The following is a 2,871-nucleotide window of genomic DNA, read 5'->3' on the forward strand; positions in this document are numbered from 1 at the left end:
AACTCTAGGCCCTCCTGCAGCAGTGCCTTCCACAGGTTGACTAAATGATATAATTGTTTCCTTTTACTTTAGTTTAAAAGTTGCCTTTCATTCTATCAAATAACCCCTTCCTCATCCATTAAGTTGAGACAGCATGAAAAACAGACTGACTAGTTTCCTATTGCCTTTCCTAATCTCTAAATATCACCTGTGCATCCTTTGACTCTTCTGTACAGGCTATAAAATACTGATCGATGCCCCGCTCCATACCCCCATACATCCCTCATACTTCTATCCATTTTCACTATCGTGTCTCCAAATCTTTCCAATGGTGTGCTTATCAGCTATGCTTTCATATGCAGCAATGGCCTGAAGTTGAGGAGTTGAGCATCTATTGATTTCAGAGATCATGAAAAATCAAGCCATGTGATTTTTTTTTTTAAAGACTTCCATCTGCATGTGACACATGACATTACAAATCTATGTTTTGGCACATGCAGAGTCAATTACCATATTATTTACCACCTACTTAATAAGCTAAAATTTTGGGTTAATGTTAGGAGTGTTTGCAAAGGTTAGGTGGCTTTTATAGAAAAACTCCAAAGTCATTTCACAGGGTGGAATTAACTAATTTTGTGAAATTTCACAATCAGATTTGGCAAATGGCCATTTTCTGCCAAATTTTCAGCCTCTTTTCTGTTTAACAGAAGGATGGGGTAGAAAGGGGGAGAGACACCTTTTTGTCAAAGGAAAAATGAAATGCCAAGATGTTCTAGATCAGTCCCATAGGTTCAGATAGGTTTTCAGTGCCCATTTTCCAGCTGTCTTCCACCTATTCAAGGCTAACAGAAATACCATGAAGAAAAAAAGCTTTACACCTGAAAGATTGTTTTGGTTTTGTTAAGCTGACTCATGTTCATTTTAGTGCCTATAAATAGATTGCATAGAATGTTCCTTCGCATATCTTCTCTGAAACGGCAGGTACGCCCAAATAAACTGGCAATAAGATTTGCTTGGCAGTCTCTTCAAATACAATATTATTGGACATCACCAACAGGCAAACATTTAAGGTCTGTATTCAGTGTCCAAGCAGCTCTAATATGACGCTACCATAACTAATTGATGTTAAACATTCAAAACAAAAAAAGTATTAGTTTATTCTCATTTTCCCATGTGAAATAGCTCAATGAATTGCATATATATTTTTATTACAAGTCATTTCCATAGTAGGGAAAATACCATACAAGATCCAGAGCAGGCAGCATTTCAGTGGTCAGGGAAGTTTATTTTAAATCTGTATAGACTTACTTGATTAGCATGCCCTAAGATCCTTCAAGTTGAATGATGCTATATAAAACATAAGATATAGTGTTCACCGATAGGAGAATGGCAATTGATATTCCAGTTGTTCTAATATTTGCTATCCCTTGCTTTTGTTGGATTTGGACAGAATAACTGAGAAAATATCAAGTTACAAACCAGGAAGGGGAAACGTCACCACTTTTACAATGAGATGACTGATGTCACTCAAACACTACAAGTCATTTTTTTCTTTGTATTGTAAAACAGGTATTGCAAGGGTGAGTTCCTGGAAGAGAAGCAGGGATTATCAAATTTCTAGTTGTACACAATACTTGACATATTGCTTTACCAGGCTTTATTAATGGCTTTTAAAGAACATTAGACATTACTTGTGCACTATTCTTTGCCTAGCAGGAAGTTTTTCTAATTACTTGCAGAAAATTAGCAGCATATTTTTAAAATAATGTTGGCCTAAAGTAGTTTGTGGCAGTTAAGGATTTCATTTCCTCTAAGCAGCAATCATCTATGTGGAGAGGACAACTGAGCTTTCAAGCTGCAGTTCTTAGGAATTGTTCCATCATGAATGCAGAATTTGCTCATTCTATTCGGAAACAGTTTTGGGGTTCGATCTTAGGGGATCCAGAGGAGATGACCCCTGGACAGTACGGCTCTTGAAGGAGCCATGGTTCTAGGGACTTCCCTACTTCTACCCCTCCAAAAGATACTTTGCCCTCTGATGGTATGAAGCAATCACAAATTAATATATAGACAAAATTTATGTTGGTTTCCCCAGAATGTTTGGGATGGGATGGGAGAAGGAGAAAATCCAGGGAAACCGCTCTCTCTCCTCTTGCCTATCTCCCACAATTTTGAAGGTAGTCCCTCAGAGGAGCTGCCATAGGTTTGGGCAGGAGGAGGGAACATACTGTGGAGGAAGGATTTCCCCCTACCCCCTGGATCTCCTTAGTGCCAGATCAGTAGAGGAAAGTTTTATGAAAGGGAGGAAGCTCTGGGCCCAAAGTTTATTGATGATATACAAATAGTGGATTTTATATGGGAGTAACTATGCCACCCAGTGGAAATTTTTCTTCCTACTTAATTTTAGTGTGGGAAACTAAACATGGGAAACAGGTTTCTTTGGTCTACTACAAACTCTGAAACAAGGCTCAATGAAAAGCAGACCTGTAAACAAATCTGCATACAGTTATTGCATCTTTAGTAAAGTGACCAAAACCAAATATGCTCATTATTAAATGAACAGTAATTGCATATAGTAAACTAAAATGAGATCAGATCATAAAAATATATATATACAATTACCCTTTTATCTAGTAGATAAGTAAACTTAAAGATTAAATGCACTATAGTTTCCACCATAGAAGTACACATGAAAAATAGGCATGTAGCTGGTTTTTAGTGGCAGAGTTAATACAATCAAAGGTCTGCTTCTCATTTAAAGATTAATATTTCAAGTCTACATTATATAAACTGTTATCCATATCTTTAAGACTCAAGTTATGACTTTTTAATGAAAAACACTGCATATTGCTCTGTATAAATATATAAAATGTTTATTAAATATATCACAAG

This window comes from Lepidochelys olivacea (genome assembly GCF_965140295.1).
Source record: "Lepidochelys olivacea isolate rLepOli2 genome assembly, chromosome: 2".
In the NCBI taxonomy this organism is placed as follows: Eukaryota; Metazoa; Chordata; order Testudines; family Cheloniidae; genus Lepidochelys; species Lepidochelys olivacea.